We start from the raw sequence: 26,352 nt of genomic DNA on the forward strand, positions 1-26,352 counted from the left end.
GCAGACACAGTAGCCCCACCAGAAGAAGGAGCCTATCTCTTCCTTGTGTCACTTTTTTTATGGGTGAATAAACCTTGCCCAGAAGCTTTTCTTATCCTCCACTGCAGACTTGCAGACTTTCCCCTGTGTTTCACTGACCAAATTAAGTCACATAAGATTCTGTATGTGAACTAGTCTCTGAACAGGGAAGTGGGACTTCATGATTGGCTCAGACAAGTCAGGATTCCCACCCCACAACTGCCCACTCAATCATGGGTCAGAGAAGGTCTAGCCTTCTGAAACACCAAGTCATTTAGTGGAAGGATACTGGAACTCCATCACGTGGCTCCCCTTGACACAGGCGTTCATAAATGTTGAGGCCCATTGTTTCAGCAGCAACTCAAAAACAATTATTCACAGGGCCAAGGTAATATGAGCCAAATTTTTAGTTTGTAATTAAGGATAGATTTGAGTTATCCAGAGAAGTAGATGAATCACATACTTTTCACATGTTAAGAGATTAGGTCTGGAGTCAGGCAGAGCTAGATTTAAATCTCTATCCCACCAGTTTTGTGGTGCAACCTTCATCAAGTGACTTAACATCTCCAAGTCTCAGTGTTCCCATCTTTAAAATGGGAATGATAACAATTCCTACCTGACAGAGTGATTATGAGAATAAAGTGAGATCATGGAGATGATGTGCTTAACAAAGTATTTGGCCAGTGGTATGTAATAAATAAATATGTATTGTCACTAATACTAATGATAAAAAGTTTCCCCACAATTTTTTCTTTTCACAGTGTGGTTTTTGAATAAGGACTTAGTACTAATATTAGTATTCTGTGTTACTGGTTGGGACAGTACAGTATCTGAATAGCACTGTAGTAAGGGTCACTCATTCATACAACAAATATTAATAGAGCACTAATTATATGTTTGGCACTGAATATATAGTGATGAACAAGACAAGACAAATATGATTTCTGCTGTCATGGAGCATGAGTGCTGGAGACATTTTTCACATCTCTACCCTATCACTTCATAGTAACACCCCAGCTGGATAATTCTGGGTAAGTTGCACTATCACTCAAATCTCAATTTAGTCCTCTATGAAATGGGTTGATTATTTACAAGCTTGTTGTGAGGCTTAATAACAACAATGGTGTAGTAGTCGATTCTCATGCTCCTAATAAAGACATACCCAAGACTGGGTAATTTATAAAGGAAAGTGGTTTAACGGACTTACAATTCCATATGGCTGGGGAAACCTCACAATCATGGCAGAAGGCAAAGGAAGAGCAAAGGGACGTCTTACATGGTGGCAAGCAAGAGAACTTGGACAGGGGAGCTCCCATTTATAAAACCATCAGATCTCTTGAGACTTATTCACTACCACGAAATCAGTATGGGGGAAACTGCCCCCACGATCCAATTATCTCTACTTGGCCCTGCCCTTGAGACATGAGGATTACTACAATTCAACATGAGATTTGGGTAGGGCAGCCAAACCATATTAAGTAGCTTATAATTATATAATCCTTATTATGTGGTCAGCACTGTTCTAAGTTATAGCCTCATTTAACTCTCACAACAGTTCTATGAGGTGGTTTCTCTTATTAACCTCATTTTACAGATGAGGAAACTGAGGCACAAACAAGATTTGGGACTTGTCTGAGGTCAGAGGGTTAGTAAGTGTTGGAGCTAAGACTTGAGCTCAAACTTAAAGTTTGTGGTCACAACATTTACACTGTGATACTTCATTCATAGTGTACCTTTTAAGTATTTTGTATATTTGTATTTAACCCAATTCTTGATATATTTGAGTTGATGCATACTATTTTTATTATTTGTTTTGTATTTGACCCATTTGTTTATGTTCTTTTTCATTTCTTTCTTGTCTTCTTTTGGATTTTTTTGTTATTCAATTTTTTCCAGTTTATTAACTTGTTAGTTACAGATTCTTTTCCTTTTCTTTTAGTGATTACCCTAGTGATTACAACATACATCTTTGATTCTTACAGTATAGTGAAAATGATCATTTTGACATCTCCTTCGATAAAGCTAGGACCTTAAGCACTTTACCATCCTCCTATCATTTGCATTTTTATTATATATTTTAATTCTAAATATACTTTAAGCCCCATGAGATAGGATCATGTTGTTTTGTTCAGTCACCATTTTTTTTTTTTTATTTATCTGTGTTTTACTCCTTCTTTTATTCTTTCTGTATTTCTATGTTTCCATCTTGGATCATTTTTCCTTTGGCCTGAAAAAAATCCCTTTAGTATTTCTTTGAATATATGTTTGTTGGTGAAGAAGTCTCTCAGTTTTTGTTTAATTGAAAACATCTTTAGCTTTCATTTTTGAAAGAGAGTTTCAGTAAATATGTACTTCTAGGTATGGATTTAGGTGGAGATTAGAAAATTCTCTGCTATTATCTCTTCAAATATTTCTTCTGTCTCATGTTCTTTCTCTTCTCTTTCTGGGACTCTGATTAGACTTATGTTACATGTTTTCACTTTGCCCCACTGTCTTATCCTCTTTTCTCTATTTCCCACTCTTTTTTCTGTCTGGACTTCAGTTAATATATTTACTATTGATTTGTTTTCCAGTTCACATAGCCTTTCTCTGGCTATGTCTAATTCTGCTTTAAATACATTCCTGCATTTTTAAATTTCAGCTATATTTTTGAGTTAAAATTTTTATTTATTTTTTATAGTTCCCAATTGTCTGTGAACATCTTCATTTTTCATCCATTTCCCCCCTTTCCTCTATTTTTCTTGGAAATAGTTATGATAGCTAATCTCAAAGTACTTGTTTACTAATTCCAAAATCTGAATCTCCTGTGGGTCTGATTCTGTTATATAATTTTGCTTCTTTTTTTTTTTTTTATGTGGTCTTGCCTCTTGGTATTCTAGTAATATTTGATTAAATGACAAGTATCATGTATACCAAAAATAGATATTAAAAATTTAAGGGCTGGGCATGGTGGCACATGTCTGTAAACCAAACGCTTTGGGAAGCCGAAGTGGGTGGATCACTTGAGCTCAGGAATTCAAGACCACCCTGGGCAACTTAGCAAAACCCTGTCTCTATGGACAAATAAATAAATAAATAAATAAACCCACGAAAATTAGCTAGGTGTTGTGGTGTGGGCCTGTAGTCCCAGCTACCTGGAAAACTGAGGTGGGAGGATCCCTTGAGCCAGAGAGGTTGAGGCTGCAGTGAGCTGTGATCATGCCACTGCACACCAGCCTGGGTGACAGAGTGAGAGCCTGTTTAAAAAAAATTTTTTTTCAAGAAAATAGATGAAAAGACAGAGAATTTTGCCAGATGTATAATCTTCCTTCAGAGAATATTTACTCTTTCTTCTGCCAGACAGATTCAGGGCTGCTTGCCTCAGTCCAATCAGGGATTGAACTGAGTCAAGGCAAAGTTGCAGTCTTGGTAAAGCTATATTTATCTTTGGTTCACCTCTGCTTCTAATCTACGACCTTCTAAAGCTGAGAGTTTGATGTTTGCTCCAGGGTTCCTCTTCCTGGAAGGTTTTGAACTCCAATCTTTGTTTCCTCAGCACACTGAGTCTGCCAGAAGTCCACTCTGCTTTTCAGGCTTTCTGGTGAGCCTCTTAGCCTCCTTCCCTCTTTCTCCTTCCCTTTAGAGTTTGGCAAACATCTCGAGTGGAAAATGAGCTGAGCGTTAGATTCAGTTCTCCACATACACCCTCCTCACCAGGATATTGACTTCTGAATTCTTAAGTTTTCTTCTTCCCAGCTCTATGAGGCCATCGATAGCTCTATCAGTGCTATTGGCCTTCTTCCCAGGCAACACTCAGCTTCTCAGCTTTTTGCTTTCCCAGAATCAGCAAACACATCCAGGTAAGAAAAAAAAAAAATTGCTGCAGTATGTCAGCTCAACCTGACTATAAAGTCCTACTTGTTTAAGCAGCTCTTTAATGCCTTTAAATGACTTTTTTTGGTATTTTTTTCCTGCATTTTTAGTTGACCTGTGTGTTATTATTGATCTGCCTCAAAGCTCCTCTCACGTTCAGAAGTGGAAGTCCATCAGATCTTTGATTCTCTCTGTATAATTTCTGCTTATTTCAAGCCCTGGTTGTCTCAGAAACTCTCTAATGTCTTCAAAAAAGTTTGGGGGTATTTTTTTAATGGCTTCTAATTATTCTCATCAGGAACATTAGTTTACGGCAAGTTACTTTGTCATAACCTTACATGTATCTTAAATGAAATAACTTGTATAAAGCATTTAGTCCAGTGTCTCATCCTATTCTTTTTTTTTTTGAGACGGAGTCTTGCTCTGTCGCCCGGGCTGGAGTGCAGTGGCCGGATCTCAGCTCACTGCAAGCTCCGCCTCCCGGGTTTACGCCATTCTCCTGCCTCAGCCACCCAAGTAGCTGGGACTACAGGCGCCCGCCACCTTGCCCGGCTATTTTTTTTTGTATTTTTAGTAGAGACGGGGTTTCACCGTGTTAGCCAGGATGGTCTCGATCTCCTGACCTCGTGATCCGCCCGTCTCGGCCTCCCAAAGTGCTGGGATTACAGGCTTGAGCCACCGCGCCTGGCTTATTCTAAGAAGAAGAGAATAAGTATACTTTATTATCATAAAAATTGAAGAGTATAACTAGGCTGGTAGCCTGGCAGGAAAATTATTTCACCTCTGCTCTCTGAGAATATTCTAGGGATTATTCTAGTACCTAAGGAAGTGTTTGATAGCATCCCCAAAGTTATACCTTGTAAAACATGACCAAGATGACTTTGGCCTTTAAAATTTAAAATTAAAGTCTAGATTGCCTTCTCCCAAATCCTGCCAGTACAAAACATCTAAAAATGCTAGATAAAATGCTTTCTAATTATATCTTTAGAATTATTGGCTGAGCTGGGAAGAGTAAGGATGGCCTTAAAGGCCTTCTCTGCCCTCCTAAATGAAAAGCAAAAGCAGGTCTTTAGAGAGGTAAATGTGAATTGAAGCTAGCACCTGTCCTGAAGTTATTTGCTAATCCTCAGGATACCAACATTTGTTTTTAAAAGCTATGACTGCTAAGGGGACAGAAGACAAAGGATTAGGGCCCATTAAAGTGTGTGGGAGGATTGGGAGTGTCACAGTTAATATCTAGTATAGCTAAGACCTAGAAAGGATACACTCTCAGTAAGAAAATAACTTTTACAGAGAAATTTAGCTAGGAAAGATGCCTGTCTCAACATTAGCTTTAGATGTTAGGTGAGTGCAAAAGTAATTGTGGTTTTTGCATTGTTGGGATTTACCGTTTGATATTGGAATACATTCTTAAATAAATGTGGTTATGTTATACATCATTTTAATGGGCATTTCTTGCTTTACAATTTTTTTTTTGCTAATGACTTGTTACTTGCTGTTTACTTTATGTTTATTTTAGACTATGGAAATGATATTAGACAAAAAACAAATTATTCGAGTTCAAAAGGGGTTGTAAAGCAGCGGAGACAACTTGCGACTTCAGCAACACATTTGGCCCAGGAACTGCTAACGAATGTACAGGGTAGTGGTGGTTCAAGAACTTTTGCAAAGGAGATAAGAGCCTTAACGATGAGGAGCATAGTGGCTGGCCATCGCAAGTTGACAATGACAGATTGAGAGCAGTCATCCAGGCTGATCCTCTTACAAGTACATAAGAAGTTATCTAAGAACTCACCGTCGACCATTCTACAGTCATTTGGCATTTGAAGCAAATTGGAAAAGTGAAAAAGCTTGAAAAGTGGGTGCCTCATGAGCTGAGCGAAAATTTAAAAAATAGTCACTTTGAAGTGTTGTCTTCTCTTACTGTACGCAATAACAATGAACCATTTCTTGATTGGGTTATGGCGTATCTCAAAAAGTGGATTTTATACAACAATTGGTGATGACCAGCTCAGTGGTTGGACCAAGAAGCTCCAAAGCATTTCCCAAAGCCAAACATGCACCAGAAAAAGGTCATGGTCACTGTATGGTGGTCTGCTGCCAGTCTGATACACTACAGCTTTCTGAATCCTGGCAAAACCATTACATCTGAGAAGTATGCTCCAGCAAATCAACGAGATGCATTGAACATCACAATGACTGCAGCCAGCACTGGTCAACAGAAAGGGCCCAATTCTTCTTCACGACAATGCCCTACCACACATCGCACAACCAACGCTTCAAAAGTTGAATGAATTGGGCTACGATGTTTTGCCTCATTGGCCATATTCACCTGACCTTTCACCAACTGACTATTTTCACTTCTTTATGCATCTCGACAACTGTTTGCGGGGAAAACGCTTCCACAACCAGCAGGATGCAGAAACTGCTTTCCAAGAGTTTGTTGAATCCCAAAGTATGGATTTTTATGCTACAGGAATAAACAAACTTATTTCTCATTGGCAAAAATATGTTGATTGTAATGGGTCCTATTTTGATTAATGAAGATATGTTTCAACCTAGTAATAATGATTTGAACTGCAATTACTTTTGCACCAACCTAATAGATGGAAAAAAGCCCCAATCAACTCTTCCTAAAGTTCATAACCACAATCTGGCCCTCTCATGCATTTACAACCTGAATTCATATTCTTTGTGCTCTGAAAAACCTCACGCCCAGAATTTATTAAAAAATAGTTCTTGGTGGCTGGGCGCCATGGCTTATGTCTGTAATCCCAGCACTTTGGGAGGCTGAGGCGTGTTGATTACTTGATCAATATGGTGAAACCCCATCTCTGCTAAAAAATGCAAAAATTAGCCGGGAGTGGTGGTGCACGTCTGTAATCCCAGCTACTCTGGAGGCAGGAGAATAGCTTGAACCTGGGAGGCGGAGGTTGCCGTGAGGTGAGATTGCGCCATTGCACTCCAGTCTGGGACACAGAGTGAGACTCTGTCTCAAAAAATAAATGAATGAATAAATAAATAAGGTCCTTGGTTGCAGTACCCGGGTGCTCAGTAAAAGCAAGCACACATGCTGTCTATAAGAGTGCCTTCAGCCTAAACCTCAAGGAATTTTCATGAAATAAAAGCTCACACACAAAGCAATAGAAAGACAAATCTTTTTTTTTTTTTTGCCAAAGTCTTGCTCTGTCGCCCAGGCTGGAGGTGATCTCGGCTCTCTACAAGCTCCGCCTCCCGGGTTCTCGCCATTCTCCTGCCTCAGCCTCCCAAGTATGGGACTACAGGAGCCCGCCACCACGCCTGGCTAATGTTTTGTATTTTTAGTAAAGACGGGGTTTCACCGTTAGCCAGATGGTCTTGATCTCCTGACCTTGTGATCCGCCCGCCTCGGCCTCCCAAAGTGCTGGGATTACAGGCGTGAGTCACTGTGCCCGGCCGGGAATTTTTTTTTTAAATATCACAGCTGTAGGTAATGCAGAAATGAAAAAAATAATAATAAAGTATTGTGAATAACTTTAATATATCTGAAAACTTAGATAAAATGGAAACATTCCTTAAAAAGTATATTGTATCAAAATGATCTCAGTAAGAAACAGAAAACTTGACTAGTTCTATAAACATATAAGATTAATGTTTAAGACTTGTAGTTTAAAATCTACCCACAAATAAAATACCTGGCCCAGATGTTTTTATAGATGTTTTGTATCAAACATTCAAAGGCCAAATATCTTTGATCTTACACAAAATATTTCAGAGTATATAAAAAAGGGGGAAACATTGCCCAACTTATTTATGAGTTAGCATAACCTTGATACTGAAGTCTTACAAGAACAGTAAGGGAAAGGAAAATTAAGCCAATCTTGCAAATAGGTAGTTGCAAAAAATTTTTACCCAACTAAATTATTAAAATAAATCCAATAATGTATTTTAAAATGTATTATGATCAAGTTGGGCTTATTCCAAGAATATAAGATTGGTTCAACATTAGAACTTCCATTATGTTAACTGGCCACATAAATAGATTAAAGGAATAAAAATATACAGTCAACTCAATGAATACCAAAAATGTTTATAAAATTTCCCACTATTAATGAAAAAAATTCAAGCAACAAATAAGGGGAAATTTTCTTAGTTTGAAAAAAGGATATCTACCAAAAGGAAAAACAATTAAGACCTGCTACAAACATCACACTATGGTAAATGTTGAAACTCTTTAAGATAAGGTCGTCTATTACTACCTCTTTAAAATATTATGTCAAAAAATCTGAGCCTGTGAAGTAAAGCAAGAAAGAAATAAAAGTGAGATTGGAAGGAGAGTAATAATATTGGCATTATTTACAGATAATATGTTTGCCCGTTGTAGAAAACCCAAAAGAATCTATTATTAAATTATTAGAACAAATCTGAGAATTTAGCAAAGTCGTTGGATATAAGATTATGGTAGTTTTAGCCACAATACGGCCCCCAGTGCTCCCCACCTTCTGAAATTCACATCTTCCTTGTGTGGTCTTCTCCCATATTGCACCAGCGTTGTTCTGTGTGATCGATAGAACACATCAGAAATGGTTGGTATATCACTTCCACGTCAGGTTATGGAAGACACTATGTGTTTCATCTTAGTTGTCCTGTCCCTCTGTCTCTCACTTAGATTCACTTGTGCTGGGGGAAGGAAGCAGCTGCATTGTAATAAGCAGCACTATCAGGGAGCCCCGCATAATGAGGAACTCAGGCCTCTTGACAACCACTGTGTGAGTGAGCTGGGCAATGGGTCCTCCAGCCCAAGTCAAGCTTTCAGATGACTGCACCCTGCCTGACATCTTGATTACAACTTTATATGAGACCCTGAGCCAAAAACTCCCAGCTAAGCTGCTCTTGAATTTCTGACTTAAACAAACTATGAAATGATAAATATTTGTGATTTTCAGCTACGAAGTTTGGGATGATTTATGGCTTAGCAGTAGATGACTAATACAAAGATCAACACCCAGAAGTGAGCTGACTATCTCTATATAGGCAATAAACAGAATATATATGGTATATTTCTGTGTATATATACATTCTATATTACATATAGTATATATCCTGTTTATATATATTTATATTATTGCTGGTATTATAAAATAATCCTTTTATATATACATTATATATAGGCTATTTTACAATAGCAGCAATAATTATAATAATATAATTTCTTTAGAATAAATGTAACGAAAGTTTCATAAGATCTTTATGGAAAAAATCATAAAAATGTATTGGAAGGTTTTAAAAGAGCTCTGCAAATGAAAAACTATTCCATATTTATGGTTAGGAAGGTAATATTATGAAGATATTTATCTACTACTTTATGCAATGCCAATTAAAACCAAGATACCAATGGGTTGGTATCTTGTGTGTTTTGGTTGTGTGTGTTTTTAAGAACTTCACAAATTGCTTCTAAAATTCATGTAGAAGCAGAAAGAGTCAAGAAGAGTCAAAAGCCTTCTAAAGGAAAAGAACATAATGGGGGACTTAGTGTAACAAATACCAAGATTTCTTATGAAATTATGCAACTAATCCAGTGGGGTGTATCAGTTAGCTCAGGGATGGACAAATTTCCAGTGAAACAAAATATAGAGCTTAGAAAGAAGCCTATCCATATCTGAAGACCTGGCTTATGACAGAGCTGAAGATGATGCTGAGTGGAAAGACAATCCACTTCAGAGGACTTGGCTCTGGAGCAAATGGTTATCCACATGGAAAAACATGAAACCAGGCTCCCACCACATGTCTTGCACAAGAATCAGTTCCAAGGGATTAAATAATTAAAGATGAAAGGGAAAGCTATTAAAAACCGTTTGGAGAAGCGGAGTCTTTTAGGACCTTGGAGTTGGAAAGGCTTTCTAAAATAAAAGAAAAAACATAAACTGAAGGGAAAAAACTGATTAATTTAACCACATTAAAATTTAAAATTTTGTTTTTTAAAAAAATCAAAAGACAACATAAAGAAAGTGAAAAGATTAGCTACAAACTGGGAGCAGCTCTACTTGACAAAGGAGTAGTATCCAGAATATATAAAGAAGTCCAATACTTAATAAGAAAAAAAACCTATAGAAAAACAAGCAAAAAGACTTGAATACGCATTTCACAGAAGAGAAAACATGAATGACCAATAAACATATGAAAAGATACTCAACCTCATTTATAACCAGGGAAATGCTAATTAAAACTACAATGAGATATTATTTCACATCTACCTGAATGGCAAAAACTTAAACATCTGTAAAAAGCAAGTGTTGGTGAGTTTGTGAACAATGGGTCTCATACTCTGCTGGTGAGAGTATAAACTGGTGCCACCACCGTTTGGGAAAGACTCTGACGCTGTAAAGTTGAAGATGCAGAGCAATTCTACTTCTATTTATATATCCTACAAAGAAACTCTTGCACATACATACTTATGTATCTCTTGATATAAGTATGTTTATAACAGTGTTATCTGTAAAAGCAAAACTGGAAATCAACACAAATGTCCACTGAGTAGATTGGATAAATAAATTCTATTCTATCATTTCAATGGAATACAAAACGTAAGTGAAGATGAATGGCAGCTACTCCTACCAACATGAATGAATCTCACAAACATAAAATTGAGCAAAAAAGGCAGATTGCAGAAAATATATACAGTATGATTCATCTACATAGAGTTCAAACCCACACAAAACTGAATATACATATATATTTAATGAATATATATTTCATATATATGAAAATAATAAAGTAAAGCAAAGAAATAAAAAGTGAAATTTAGCCTAGTGATTACTTCTGGGTAGGGGGATGGAGGAAATTGGGGAGGGCTACAAAGGAGGATCCAAATTATTGCTAATAATTTCCTTCTTAAGCAAATATTTCTTTTATATACATTACATATGATTTTATATGTAAATTATATATATATATATATTTTTTTGAGATGGAGTCTGGCTCTGTCACCCAGGCTGGAGTGCAGTGGCGTGATCTCGTCTCACTTCAACCTCTGCCTCCTGGGTTCAAGGGATTCTCCTGCCTCAGTCTCCTGAGTAGCTGGGACTACAGACACACACCACCATGCCCAGCTAATTTTTGTATTTTTGGTAGAGACAGGGTTTTTACCATGTTGGCCAGGATGGTCTCCATCTCCTGACCTCGTGATCTGCCCTCCTTGGCCTCCCAAAATGTTGGGATTACAGGCAAGACCAACCACGTTCGGCCGTAAATAATATTTTACAATAAAAAATTATAAACAGGTTTTATTAGTACCTAGAAGCACAGTAGAAATGTTTTCATTTGCATCCTATATGGGACTTTTATTTTCTTTTCCCTGTTTTTTTGGGAGTGGGGTGAGGGTGATTGCTTCCCTGTATAACCTTTAAGAATAATAAATTGTTTTAGAACATCTGGGATTTGAAAGAATTGTTCTGGCAGCCTTTAGGATGTGGTTTGAATTCATGACAATAGATCATTTTTATGTGTTGTTTCCAACCTTCTTTATGATTTTGAGATGCCAGATTGCATCAAGTTGAGTCTAATATTCCACTGGGCTCTCACTGCTGCTGTAGACATGAAAATAAAAGCTAAATCCTTAGGTGTTTCTGTGAAGGATCAGCTGTTCTCTAGATTCTTAGTGCTTATACTTGAGGTTCTGAGTGACAGAAAGGTCAATCCTATTTAACATGGAAACCAACCTTCTTTGACATTCTAATTGGCACCGTGTAATGAAAGCCCCTTGCTGATATCACCACCTACAACAATAGGCACCTACACCACACTGCCTTTCTGACTCCTAGCACAGTATCCCAGCCCTTATTTATCTACACGAATACCATCAAACCAGGGTGGAGACATCCTGCTGTCTTGGGAACAGTGTCAACAGTTCCATTATATCACCATTTCGGTTTAGTGTGCTTGAAAACAATGATCAGGCCACACCTGTGCCAAAAACTTGCTATTACAGCAACAAAAGATATTGATGCTCCATATCCCAAAAGGGTACAGTCGTAACGATGGGCAGTGGGTGCTCCTGGCTATTTGTCAGTACAGCTTCTCACAGCTCCTGTGTCTCACTGATGCTCTGTCAATGGATTAATAGCTCAGGACAACTGTGGGTCCCATAAGTCAGAGGGGCTGGTGAGTCACATGCTTATACCAACTCCTCCGGCAGATACTTTATCCCAGCCATTTATAATGCTGACCAGATTCAAAGTAACTAAAACCAGCTGTAACCAGAGACATGCACAGACTCAAGTGTCCAGTTATGTACTCTGTTGGATGATACGACCTTCAAAATTAATCTTTGGGTAAGCCCAGTCTATAAATTGCTTGTTCATATGTCTACTCTGGATTTATGATATACTCTCTTCCTTGTGGTAGCTGACACTCTCCGGCTCTGACCATTTAGATCATGTGAAATCTGACTTACCATCTAGCCAGGATCTTGACCTCATTGCTACCCAAGTCCTGACTAACAACTTTAAAAAATGGAAACAAATCCCCAAAGCAACTGCCGTGGTGGCAACTAACTGCACAGTTAGAGCTGCTGTGATGGAGACAGAGGTATCTGGAGGACTTTGGCACCTGGGAATTATGACAATCTTTGGTCCAGAGGGAATTAATATCTCATAACCCTGTATTTATACATGGTATTAAAATGTCAAAGGCGATTTTCTAGTCTATTCTGTAATCTGATTCCAGAGCAATATGATCCCTTTGCTCTTCAGCTGACTTCTGTCTTATCGTCTGTGTCAAAGCTTAAGTGTCACCTTCTCCAAGTGGTCTTCTCCGACTACCCCATCTCAAATAGGTATTCCCAGCCATTCTCCCTCATTCATTATTCTTTTTGAAAATTTTATTTATGAATTTAATATAAGTGCCATGAAATATATGCAAAATTCATGAAAGTTATGAACAAAATATTAACACTACTCAAGTTTCACATGGTTTAATTTTACCAATATCCCTTGGGTTCCATGGGAGAGATTTCAGCATAATATAATTATTTTCAGTTCAACACACACACACACAAAATTGACTGAGCTTCTGCTGTGTGGTAGGCACTGAATCTACAGGAGTAAGATGTATTTCTGCCCTCTCTTTTCTCAAACTACACATAATATGGTCCTCAGCCTTTCTAATATGGATTGAAAATCTATGTGTAATTCTGTTTTTGTTTTGTTTTTTTGGCAGAGTCTTGCTCTGTTGCCCGGGCTGGAGTACAGTAGCATGATCACAGCTCACTGCAGCCTCAACCTCTTGGGCTCAAGTGATCCTCCTGCCTCAGCCTTCCAGGTAGCTGGAACTATAGGCATGTGCCACCATACCTGGCTAATTTTTAATTTTTTGTAGAGATGGGGTCTCACTACCTCATTCATTATTTCATCAAGTGTTGTTGGGTGCCTGTGCGGTGCCTGGATCCCTCAGGGAACTTACATTTACTGAGCATTTATTAATGTGACAGGAGCTATGTGAAGAGTTTTATTTACATTTTCTCATTTCGTCCTGTGAGGTATGTACTATTATCATCACCATTTTACAAATAAGGAAGCTGAGGCACAGAGAGGCTAAGTAACCTACCCAAGGTCACACAATTAATAAGGGGCAGAGCTGGGATTTGAGACCTGGAAGTGTGATCCTGAGCGTGGGCATTTCCTCTCATAGCACCCTGTTCTTTTCCTTCCTCACACGTCTCACAATTAGAATTGTATGTAATAGGGTGTGAGTGAGATTTTTTTCTGTTGTCTTGGAATGGCTGCCAATGCCCAAAGGTGACCCAGAAAGTGCTAAGCACTTTGGTTTTCTAAAGAGAGCTCTTAACCAGCCTTCAACAATGCAGTGGCAGAACTGGCCCTAATACCACCAACCCTGCCCCTGTCCTGGGTCTGTAAGGAGAAGTCTGGGCTGGAATAAGGGGCTTAGAGTTTTCAGCCTGGAGGAGGTACAGAGTTCTTCGTGAGCGTATTCCCAGGAGCAGGGCCAGAAACAGGGGTTTTCCCTCCTCCAAGCCAAAGGAGAGTTGGGGGTGCTAAGGGGATCACTAGTGTCATGTCTACTGGCTAGACATCTGCCTGGGCAGCAGTCCTGCTGTCAGCCCTGTCCCAGGAAAAGAGAAACATTGGAGAGAGAAGGCAGGGCTGAAATACGGTGTGGCCATGGCACAGGCTCCTTCCCAAAGCTTGGCACAGCAGGGTGGTTGAATTTCCCATGGGTCAAAAGAATGCTGAGGAAGGTACTTGGCCTGGGCTGACTTGCTGCGCCCTCCTCTGCCGCCTGAAAAAAGCCACCCTCTGGATGAGGGTCTCCAGCAAGAAGGGTTTGTGAGGTGGGCTACAAGTGGCAAGGCCTGGGGCCTGGGGAGGAAGAGCTCAAACACCCCTTCCTCTTCCCACCCCCACCATGGAGGGAACCACATCCTGACAAGGCGGGTAGAGAAGTGAGAACAGAGACAGAGCAGACCCACCTGGGTGTACGCCAAGCCCCAGTGGCGGCAAGTCTTGGCTATTCTGGGAGGGCAGAGGGCTTGGGATCATATCTGAGATGGGGGTTTAAACTGGTCTGGACTAAACTGAATAGCTGAAAGTGACAGGAAGTAATGGAAACTGTGAGATTTTTTAAAGGGGAGGAAAGGGGAGGAGATGATTTGACATAGCACAGTCAAGGACAGTGGAAAACAGGAAAACTACACTGTGTTTATTCTCTGTGGATTTGAAGTTTCTTGACAAATTGGTTCATTTATTTAATTGTGTGTGCATTTATGCACTGTCTCTTTTAATCAGACTTTAAGTTCTATGAGAGCAGGACATGTGTGTCTTATTTACTGCTTTACCCACTTTACTTAGTATAGAGTCTGGCAAAATAAATGTTGAAGTGAAAAGTAAAAGACACCACTATAGGCATGGGGAAGCCTAATTGGTTATGAATCCTGGCATTCCAGATATTTGACTAAACCCCTCGGTAGATGCACTGGAATCTTAGATGATAAAGAACTTTTAGGGAGAGGACCTCAGGACAGGGGTGAAAAACATGTGCACTATAGTTATACAGACCTAGGTTCAAGACACTTCACCCCACACTCTATACTGCTGTCACATAACATAACATTAGAGCTTCACTTTCCTCCTCTGACATGCCTTGATCATATTCACCCTTCAGGATTCTTGTAGAATTTAAGTGACATTATGCACGTAAAGACCTCTGGAGAAAAGGGAACCCTTATACACTGTTGGTGAGAATGTAAATTAGTACAGCCATTTTGGAAAACGGTATGATGGTTCCTCAAAAAATGGAAAATAGAACTACTATATGATCCAGCAATCCCACTTCTGGGTGTACATCTAAATGAATTGAAATCAATATGTTGAAGAGATAGCTGCACTCCCATGTGAACTGCAGCATTATTCACAATACCCAAGATATGGAAATTACCTAAGTGCCCATCAATAGATGAATGGATAAAAAATATAGTATATATACACAACAAAACACTAGTCACCCTTAAGATAGAAGAAAATTCTGTTATTTGTGATGACAACATGAATGAACCTGGAGGACATCATGCTAAGTGAAATAAGCCAGGCACAGAAAGACAGATCCTATGTGCTCTCACTAGGATCTAAAAATGTCAAACTCATAGAAGTAGAGAGTAGAATGGTGGTTATAAGAGGCTGATAGGTGGGGGCAGATAGGGAATGGGGAAATGTTGGTCAAGGTGTACAGAGTTTCATTTTTAGACAGAAGGAGTCAGTTCTGGGGATCTATTGCATAGCATGGTGGCTATAGTTAATAATAATGTATTGCATATTCCAAAATTGCTAAAAGATATATTTTAAATGTTCTCGTCAAAAAGAAATGGTAAATACATGAGTTGATAAGCATGTTAAATTAGCTTGATTTGACCATTCCACAAAGTATACATATATCGAAATATCCACAATGTACACATATATCGAAATATCCCATTGTACTCCATAAATATGTACAATATTCAATAATTTTGAAAGTAATGGCCGGGCGTGGTGGCTCAAGCCTGTAATCCCAGCACTTTGGGAGGCCGAGACGGGCGGATCACGAGGTCAGGAGATCAAGACCATCCTGGCCTACACGGTGAAACCCCGTCTCTACTAAAAAAATACAAAAAACTAGCCGGACGAGGTGGCGGGCGCCTGTAGTCCCAGCTACTCGGGAGGCTGAGGCAGGAGAATGGCGTAAACCCGGGAGACGGAGCTTGCAGTGAGCTGAGATTGTGCCACTGCACTCCAGCCTTGCAACAGAGTGAGACTCCATCTCAAAAAAAAAAAAAAAAAGTAATGTGGCTCAAACCATAAGAGATTTTTGGAGTAGCCAACCTGAAACTTACAGCTTTAAGGCTAAGAACTTTGAGAGTATGGGTGTGGGGTGCCCGATTCTATATATGGGACTGATGAGGAGAAGCTAAAGGGCTTTTCAAGTGTGTGATGTAGGAGTCAGGTGGAGATTACATATGGGAAAAGGCTTTGCAAACCATGAAGTGAGGAAAAGTGTTCACACACTTATAGTCAGAACACTGCAAGAGTTAATAACGGGCCTATTGCAGGCTCAGGGTCCTATCGTTTATTTATAGAAATGCCTTGGGGAGTTAGAGATGGGGAGGGAGAGCAAAGAATGTGTTTCTGTGCATGTGTGTGTGTGAGAGAGAGAGAGAGAGGGTGAGAGAGAGGCAGAGAGAGAGAGAGAGAGAGAGAGAGAGAGAGAGAGAAATGTGCAGGTTTAGCTTTTTCTGGGTTTCTGTTTAACACACACCCCCTACCTTCTCCCTTCTCCCTTCTCTACTCCCTTATCTCTAGGCTGTCTTAGTGTCACCTCCTCTGACCAGTTCTTTCTGGACACCTTGTCTGTCCTTGAGCTATCATGTAATCCTTCCGGGTATTGCCTCAGCCAGGGAGAGCCCAGTTCTGGCAGAGGCCACCCTGCAAATAATTCACTGTGAAAGCTGGGCTTGTTCTCTTCAAAGGGTAAAGTGGGCTAACGAGAAGGGATGAGAGCGTCCCATACCCCACCTCCACTCTCTCACAAGTTCTCTCTGGAAACTACCCTTCCCCTTCCTGGGATGACCTCTGTCCTTAATGAAATGGGAGAAACAGAATGTCAAGAACTTGTTTCCTTTCCAAATAAAAGAGGAACGCGCTGAAGTGCATTTTAAATGCTGTCTGGCAAGAGCGGTGGGTTGGGGGAAGGGAGGAGGCTGACTTGCCTTTCTTTGCTAGATATCTGGGAACTTGGCCCACACACTCTTTCTTCATGAGATTTGAAGGGCAATGTGTCATTCTGGGAGAGGTCTGCAGTTTTTCCAAATATAAACTTTGCTGTTCTTAGGGTCATCATGTACAAGAGCAGTTGTGTTCATTGAACATATTAGGATTTAGGAGGATAGATATTGAGTAGGAGATGCCAAAAAAGTTTTGGGTCAGATTCCTGCTCTACTGCAGGGCCAGGGCCTATGCCCAGGACAGTGGAAACTAAAATGAGTGCTTAAAACATTGGGAGCTGTAAGGAGTTGAATGAAAGGAGCAACCCTTAAGGGATAGGGTGTCTGGGAACAGCTTCTTGAGTAGCAGTATGAAGGATGGGTGGAGTTTGGACAGACACAGAGGAAAAGACAGTGTTTCCGGAAGCCACAGAGCGTGAAAAAAGGCAGGAGGTGGCAATGACTATGGTGTAGTGGGAAAGCAGAGAGAAACGTGGTTGGCCACAGTCTGGGGCTGTGATGAGACTGAATGTAGCCAAATGATGAAGGTTGAGGAAAGTGGTCTTTTTTTTTTTTGTTTAGGTAAAAGGGAGACAGACTGAAGTTTGTCTTTACCTGGATGCAATGCAATGTGAGCAGAGGGTTAAAAAGTGGCCAGATGACTCAGGGAGGGAGAGAGGTCAGCTGGGTGAGTCATTGTGGTAGCTCAGGGGAGAAGAGATAAAAACCTGGGCTGAGGATGGCCAATGAGCCTGAATGAATTAAGAGGAGCAAGGCAGCCCAGCTCCTCTGAGTGAGCTGCTTTTGTGGCCTTCAAGTACAGAGTGAGAAGAGGTTCTTGGCTGGGCTAGCTTGGCCATAGTTATCGAGGGACTGGAAAGTGGCTTTCTGCTTATGTAAATGACTCGTATGACAGTACTCATATGACAGTGCAATGCACTCTTGGTGTTTCCTCATCAACTCAAGAGTATAGCGTCTGTGGCTGTTTATTTCTAATTATTTGTTTGGTAGTTGGCAGTGATGACCAAGAACTGGAGGTCAGTGAGCATGCTTTTTGTTTGGCTCAGTGAGTGGGCTTTGATTTTTTTGTGAGAGATTGTATTCTCAGAATTTCAATTGCTAACTTTTTTTCATTAGACAAGAGTCATGTATTTACTGACCTTTTTTAAAGAGCCTGTAACTGAAGCAGTGATGATTTCTGAGCAGTCAAAATAGTGGTGAAGAATTTGCATTTAAGTTTATTATTGTCATCTTGATGTGCTTATCTCACATTGTATTCCTGTATCAAGATATTTCATGTACCCCATAAATATATACACCTACTATGTACCCTCAAAAATTAAAAATGAAACAAATTTTCAAAAGACAGCCAACTTCCTTAAGGACTTCCTAACTCAGATCCTATTTACTATTATTCGGCACACAATTCTAATCAAATTAACTTCTTGCTTTCTAGACCACAGAGCAGTGGAGGGTTAGAAAGGGTTTATATGTGTCAAGAGTCTCTCTCTCTTATGTGTATGTGTGTTTGGTATGGTGATGGCAGGCACAGAGGCAACAGTGAAATAGAATACTTAATGATCACATAGATGGGGCAAGATGAAGCAACTTTAAAAACCTCAAGAAGCATAGCATCCTGGGACTATTGATTGTCCCCAAATCTGAATAATCCACAAGGACATTTCTGCATGGTATAATCACTGAGTTTCACAGTGATAACTTTAAATTATGAAGAGAATGTTAAGTTATTTTGTTACTGAAACACCAGAGGTTTGGTCCAGGTCCTGCTGCTCACTACACAGAAAGCCAATCACTGAGACAACAAGTATTGCCAAGGAAGAAGGCTTTAATTGGGTGCTCCATCAGGGAGATGGGAGCTCAGTCTCAAATTCGTCTCCCTGACTGACTAAAACTAAGGGTTTATGTAGCAGGGAAGAAATGTAACAATGTGTAAGAAAACAAGACCTAGGGAGAGGCATGGAGGCATCTGGTGCCATGCTCTGGTGAGTTTCAGTTCTTTGATACTGTTTTTGAGAGGCTGTGAAGGAGGAAGGAACTCAAATAAAACAAATACAAGTTTCAAGCTTTAACAGCACAAGGGCCAATTTCTATGTCTATCAAAACGAACAGTCTATGGGAGTATTGGGTCGGTTTCAATATTCTAGATGTTCTGTTTAAGAATAGTGGGAAGGACACAACAGTTTTTAGGAAGATTCCATCTTTATGAGGGTTAAGAAACTCAAATACTTTCAAGGGCCAGCAGGTAAAGTACATTAGTGAAGCAAATCAGGTATATAATAGAAAGGCTGACATGTCCAAAGACTCGGAAATTCAATTTAAAAAATAGTGCCAATTGAAACACATATACCAACCAGCAAATTTCAGCCACCAGGATGCCCCTGTGAGATTCTTGGTCTAAGAACTTAAATTTAAGTTTCAATGGCTGGAAGGTTTTTGGAAAGTCCTGAGTGAGGAATAATTTGCTTCCTAGATGCAAATAGCCTGGCCCTCAATCATAAATATTTGGCAGGATTTTGTCTAGCAGAGAAGACATTGACCTTTCTGTTGTCTTTAATGTACTAGGTCAGGAAGCAGAAGGATGAGCTGAGTCATAAATGAGTCATTTCTCTTTAGGAGTCTCAGACTTAGCAAGGTGATTAACAAACCACATTGAAGAAATTCTTCATCCAATATCCTAAAATTTTTATTGTCTTGAGAACAAACTAGCCCTTTTGAGACTTAAACGTCTCAAAGGGCAACTGGAAACACAATCATTCCTTTGTCTAGAGAAATCCTTCCTTCTGAAATCAGTTATTTCTGACTTCATGTCAACTCTGACTGCACTGGGCTACTAGATATTGATGCTTCAAATTATATTTGCTTTGGGAAATCCAGAATTGCAGGAGAATTGAATATTTCTTAGCAAATCCTTTGCCATATTTGGAGAATAAAAGAAGCCTCTGCCAGTAGAGCCCATAGCTACATTTATGATTTGTTTTCACTGTCACCAGTCCCAAAGCTGGGCTTCTTATTGGTTTTCCCGTAGGTTTATTTTCACAAGATCAGTATGTGTGTGATGGGATCTGATAAGACTTTCCTACAGGAAAGAACAACATTCTGAAGTCTGACTTGCTTTTAGAAATCCTTGGCCCTAAGTCAAAGTTGGAGACAGATTTATATTTGGAGCTAAAAAAGACCAACTGAGACTCGGTAAACAAGCAAATGAACGTGGAACTGGACCCTCAGGAGAAGAATTGCAGCTTTGATAAATGGCAACGTGATTTGGAAAAGAGATGCCTTTATTAAACAGTCTAGTAGCCAAGTGGCCTGAAATGAAGGCTTTGCAATAGGTTCCCAAGCTGACCACATGAGGCAGGGCTCTGAATTGCAATGGATTCTTTCATTTACCACTAAATTAATTCCTTATCAAAATAGTGCTTGCCTCTGAAAGAAGGTTTTCATACTGAACAGATAATTTACTTGCAAAAATTTGTCAAATCTATTATACAATCCTGGAGAATTTGCCCCCTAGGTCAATAGTACTGGTATTTGAACTAACCTTGTAGTGCCTTAAACTTAGAAGGATTCAGCTTAACTTTGTTCCTTTTTGATCTTGAGTTTTGTAGAAGCCACAGCATTGTTGGAATGTGTTCCGTATTTTTAATTTAAATACATGATTTAGTTTCCATCTTCTGATTTATGCTTTGAGGGTAACAGTACTACCTTTTACAAGTAACAGCTGTTAGGATTACAAACAACTATTTGTCTGTGCTCATTGTGAGTTCACATTAGGAATGAGTTGAAAAGGATAAACCCAAGGTATACAGGTTTGGCAGCATTCTTGTTTGTTATTAGGCTGGTTTCCTGCTGTGGGTTGCAGCCCATTCTCCAACTTCTGTGCGGATGCGGGGGATGGGTGGTGATGATTGAGAAAAGCAGATAATCCTTGCTGTGCATCCACTTAACAGTTACTGAGTGCTGAATGCTGACTGTGTGCCAGGCACTGGCTAGTCCCCAGACATTCACAAGTGAGTAGAGAAAGACATAGTTCCTGCCCTCAAGAAGCTTACAGTCTAGTGGGAGAGTCAGACATTGATCAGACACTCTCCTAATAATTTGAGTTATAAGCTGGTGTAGGTGTCATGAAAGAAAAGCCATTGGCGTTAGGAGGGTCCAGAAGGAAACCTGACCTAGTGTGGGAGTCTCAGAAGGCTGAGATCTGAAGGATGACACCCGCCAGGAGAAACCAGGTAACCAGATGAAAGCAGGAAGGGGTGATGCTGGGGATTTTCCAGGTAGAGAGAACAGCATCCATGTAGGAGTACCTGGCTGTGTGGAAAACTCCCATCTTGTTTCATGGGAACAGCCTTCTTACCTATGGAAGGCACGGCAGCTTACAACACCTACCAAACTCCTACCTGTCATCCAAAGACCATTTCAAAAGTTGACTCCTTTATGAAGAATTCCTTAAACCCCACAGTCAGATACAATTAGTTTCATGCTAGATCTTCTCTTATATACCTGATATAACATTGACAGGACCCTGTGTTTTGAATCTGAGAGGTAGAATAAGCCTATGGAGCTGGGCTCCCTGAGTTCAAATACTGACTGAGCTGTTTATTTGCTGTGTGACCTTGGGCAAGTTGCTGAACATCTTTGTATTTCAGTTTTGCCCTTTGTAAAATGAGCATGTTAATGATACTTTCCTCAGAGGTTTGCTGGGAGAGTTCATACATATAAAGTCCTTAGTTCAGTGCTTGGCACTTAGTGAAACCTCATTAATGTAACCTATTGTTATTTAGTTCTGAGAAATGTCTATTTCTTTATTAGTTTTGCCCAAGTGCTCAGATCTGGCAAGAGTGTAATGAGGAACTCCACCCATGTCTATGAACATCTTATCTAGTGTACATCCTGGAATATGGGTCTGCTTTCAATGACAGTGCCTCTCAAACTTTATGTGTTAAGAATCTTGTTAAGATGCAGATTCTGATGCTGGTCTGAGATGGGGCCTGACCTGTATTTCCAATAAGCTACCGGGCAATGCTCATGCAGCTGGTCTGTGGGGCACACACTGAGTGTCCAAAAATCGGAATAATCCCCGGGGTCATTTCTGCATAGTATAATCACTAAGCTTCACAGTGAGAACCTGTCTCTGGAGGAAAGACAGGAGCCCATGGGAGGAGGAGGGGACTCAGTCTATAACACCTGCACCCAGGCACTGCACGGCATGGTCTGCTTTTCACCTGCAGAAGCTGTTCAGACAGTGTGAGGTGAATGTCATCAGCCGCCATTAGTGGGCTGGTGTTTGAGGCCTTTAGTCAAGATTCTTCAGAGATGACTACAGAGCAAGAGTGAGAGAGGAAGTGAGGGAGATTTATTTTAAGGGACTGTAGAGCAGACTGGCATGCTATAAATTCAGAGAAGAGTTGATATTGAAATCTCTAGTCTGAGATTTGTAGGGCAGGCTGGCAAGCTGGAAACTCAGGCAGAATTTCTTGAGGCAGAATTCCTTCTTTCCCAGAAAGCCTTTATTTTAGTATGTAAAGCCTTCAACTGAGGGAATGAGGCCTGCCTACATTATAGAGAGTACCTTCTGTACTCTATAAGTCAATGTAATTGTAAATGTTAATCACATCTGCAAAATACCATCACAACAACATCTAGACTAGTATTGGATCAAACACCAGGACATCATAGCCTTGCCAAGTTGACACATAAAATTAACCAATACAAGGGCCAAAGAACATGGCCTGTTCCATGACCTCAGATCATACCTTTCATCCCTACCATGTCAGAGTGTGGACGAACCCCTGGAAAGCCACCTTCTTTCTGGGGCAGAGATTCTATGGGCTTGGCCCCCACCTTGGGATTTGAAGGGTGGCATTAGCATTTGAGAGTTGCCTGTATGGTGGTTTGTGCTCTGTTATGCTCAACATGGGCCTAATTAGTGAACTCCTTTGGCTAAGTTTTTTGGTGAAAAACAAGAAGGTCACTCCAATTCAAACAGCTACCCACCTTGGAGTGCCAAGCACAGGGCTGAAAATTCAGATCTTGTTTATCTGGGGCCACACCACTGGATTGTAAGCAGCAGGCAGTTCTTTCCAAGGGGTCTTGTACAGCTTCTAAGTCTCCTGCTGTGGTTTGACTAATTCTGACTACAGAGAAAAGGGGCAAAAAAATGCTCTGCGGTCCTCAGGGAAATGTCCAGTGAGCAAACGCCGTGCTATGGGAGGGCAGTAACAGGCACATCTGAGACTTCATGTTTGTCTTTATTCAGGTTTCCCAAGGCACTTTCCAGTCCATGATTTCATGTTGTTTTCAGTATAACCTGGTGGGACAGGCAGTGTAAATGGTTAACTTCTGCTTTTTTTTTTCTGATTCGATGAAATGGTACCATCTCCTGGTACAATTGCCTCGAGGTGGATGGCAGTTAGGCAAGTGCATGGCTGTGGAACCTGGCCGACTTGAGTTGGAATTCCTGCTCCATCCATTACTATCTGACTGGTCCTGGACAAGTTACCACAACTTGTGAGCCTCGGTTTCTATATCCGTAGTAATGACCTTGAATGTTTGAAGTGAGGATTATGTCACATGGCACAGTGTCTGTCATCCAATAGATGCTTGAAAAATGGTGGTAACTTTCTTTCCAGGGAAAAATTTATCTGGGGGAAAAACCTGGGGAACTCCTGAGAATCCCCCTTGAGTATTTTTATCATGACTGCAGTAGACATGCTGTGGGGTGCTGCCCACCATCCCCCCAGCCCCCTCTCTGGCCCTGCTGAGGCTCCTGGTTTATCCTGAGTGCCCTACCCTTAATCGCAGCTAGCTAGGTGAAGGAAGGTTGCTTGACCAGGATGGACTTGGATTCCTCTCCTGGGAATTTAGAATTGGGACACTGAGGAACTGAGCCATTGAGCTGTTGGGAACTGAGCTGAAAGATTGTATGGTCTTGGGAACTGAGGCAACCGTGATGACAACTGTGCACACTGAGGTAGTGGCAGGGAAGCCCTTAGATGGAGAGAATGGGAGATGTGAGAAGAGGCATAATAAGGAGAGATGGGTCATGCGGCCCTTGGAAGATAGAGCCATCGTTTTTAACAGCTTCCTGGTTCCCATGAAGCCAGGTGGAATCTTTCCTGCCCTTGGATTCCATGGGACCTGTATTATAATGAGTCAGCTGCCCTTTTGCCATCTGGCTTGAGTGTGTATCCATTCCTCATTATGAGAAGATCCATGATGAGGAGCAGAAAGATGAAGAAATAGGGTTTCTGAGAGGCACGAGTACTTGACGAACCTAGACACCCAGGCCAAGGCTTCTGCTCTTGGCTGTCATGTCTGGCAAGTGCAGTTGTTACAATGGCCATTCTCTCTGGTCTTGGGCTGCTAATAGGGAGTCTGTGGAGGTAGGTTGGGGAAGAAAGTGTGGCCTAGGAGGGAATATGCGGTACTGACCCTGCCTGATATTTTCCCTCACTGACTCCTGCTTTCCCCATGTTCCATGCAGCTGCTCATCCAGGCTCTGCTCAGAGTTATGAAGGTACCTCTGGTGTCTTCCTCCTTGAATTAGGCACTGGTTTGCAGTGGCTCTCCCTATGTTTCTCCGGAGGGGAAAAGTTATTGGATTAGTGGAAATGGATCCCAGGGGATCTGGTTCAACTTGGCTCCCATCCAGTGAAGTCATCTGGCTTAGAAGTCAGGTTTCCCTGATCTTTTGGACCAAACCAGGGAGACTAGGGCCAAAGCATAATAAAGAAAAACCTGAGGAAGTCCTGGGCACTCCCCCTTGAGTATTCCAGAGTAGCTGGTCATCATGGAGCTGGAGTATTGCAGGGAGCCTGGGTACCACCTTAGACTTGGCTGTCCCATGGGCTGGAATGTCAGACATCCCACTAGGCTAGAACTGTGCTTCCCAAATTTGAAGGCACTGAAGAGCTGACTACATCAGAACCACAGGGGCATTTGTTAACATACAGATTCGTGAATCCCTTTCTGATTTACAATATACAGGATGAGGCCTGGGAAACTCTAGCTTTAACAAGTACCAGGTGATTCTGATAATCAGCCATGATGGAGACTGCCCTCACATAGGTGGCTCGTTAATGTCAGTCTTAGATTCTTTGAAATGGTCCTGCAGCAAACACCATACATGAAAATTTCTGTAGTCTAATTCTTACCCTCAAAATAGATACTGTTATAGATTGAACTGTGTCCCTCTCAAATTCAAATGCTGAAGTCCTAACCCCCAGTACCTCAAGACTTGATCTTATTTGGAAATAGGCTCATTGCAGATATAATTAGTTAGGATGTATAATTACTAGAGTAGGATGGGCCCCTAAACCAACACGAATCATGTCCTTATAAAAAGGGAAAAATTTGGACACAGAGACAGACACATATAGAGGGAAGATGATATGAAGAGACACAGGGGAAGTGCCATGTGAATTATGCAGCCATAAGCCAACGAACATCTGGGACCACCAGAAACTGGAAGAGGCAAGAAAGGATCCTTCCCTTATAGGTTTCAGGGGAGCACAGACCTGCCAATACTTTGATTTGAGACTTCTGGCCTCCAGAACTGTGTAACAATAAATTTCCATTGTGCTCGGCCTTCCGGTTTGTAGTAATTTACAATGGCAGTTTCAAGACTCTAATACAGATGCTAATAATTTTTAGTTTTTTTTTTACAACATTATTTTATTTTTTAAGCTCACAAATAATAACTGTACATATTCTTGGGGTACATAGTACATAGGGTACATTCATGGGGTACATAGTAATGTTTTGATACAAATAATGTATAGTGATCAGATCAGGGTAATAGCATTTCCATCATCTCAAACATTTATAATTTGTCTGTATGGGGAACATTTGGCATCATTCTAGCTATTTGAAACTCTATTATTATTACTATAATCATCCTACAATGCTGTGTAGCACACTAGAACTTATTCCTCCTATCTAGCTGTAATATTGTATGCTTTAACAAATCTCTTCCTCTACCATTCCCTCTGCCCTGAAATTAATTTTTTAGTTTTGAATATCAGCTACTCTGCACGTCATTCCCTCGTTCCACTGAGTTGACCTGCCTTACTTCTTGTGTGTGAAATGAAGCTTCCATAAGGCCTGGGTGTAGCCTGTGGGTGTGCCCTCTGCCTGGGGCAGGGAGTAGTGATTCACAAGCAGGAAATCTTCATTCCCATGAGGAATGTGACATGCTTTATGACACCAGTGAGATGCCAAAGCCTTAACGTAGA

This window comes from Colobus angolensis, unplaced genomic scaffold (genome assembly GCF_000951035.1).
Source record: "Colobus angolensis palliatus isolate OR3802 unplaced genomic scaffold, Cang.pa_1.0 Scaffold270, whole genome shotgun sequence".
NCBI lineage: Eukaryota > Metazoa > Chordata > Mammalia > Primates > Cercopithecidae > Colobus > Colobus angolensis.